This window comes from Triticum dicoccoides, chromosome 4A (genome assembly GCF_002162155.2).
Source record: "Triticum dicoccoides isolate Atlit2015 ecotype Zavitan chromosome 4A, WEW_v2.0, whole genome shotgun sequence".
NCBI lineage: Eukaryota > Viridiplantae > Streptophyta > Magnoliopsida > Poales > Poaceae > Triticum > Triticum dicoccoides.
Genome location: NC_041386.1, coordinates 712,448,149 through 712,448,633, shown reverse-complemented (window position 1 = coordinate 712,448,633; position 485 = coordinate 712,448,149).

Genomic DNA, 485 nt, shown 5'->3' with positions numbered 1-485 from the left:
CCGAGCGCGACCACCATAGTGACTTGAGATCCGGCTGGCTGAACTGTCTTCTTCCTCGGCCTGATGCTCCGGCGATCTCTCTGCTGCTCTGTGGATCTGGATGACGGTGGGGAGGGAGGATTGCGGCGGAGGGGGTGGATGGGAGAGAAAGGGGCCGGTGAGGGCGTTTATAGGTGGAAGAGAGGCGCGCGTGGCAGAGAGAGGTGGGATTGGCGCCACAAAATGGCGGTAAAAAAGCTTGGCGCCAAATGGAAATGGCGGGAGCCCCCTTGACAGGCCGTTCCCGTTCCCACTCCTGTCTATGGGCCTGGGCCCCGCTTCGGAAGCTTTCCTTCACCTATCCGGCTCTCTCTCCCTGCAGGTGGGCCCGCTGTCATATTTTTTTTCTTACCCAAATCGTGTATTCATTTGTGGTAGACAAAAAAAAATGTTTACCTTTACTTTTTTAGTCTCTACTCCTAATGCACGAGTTGGTGAATCGTCTC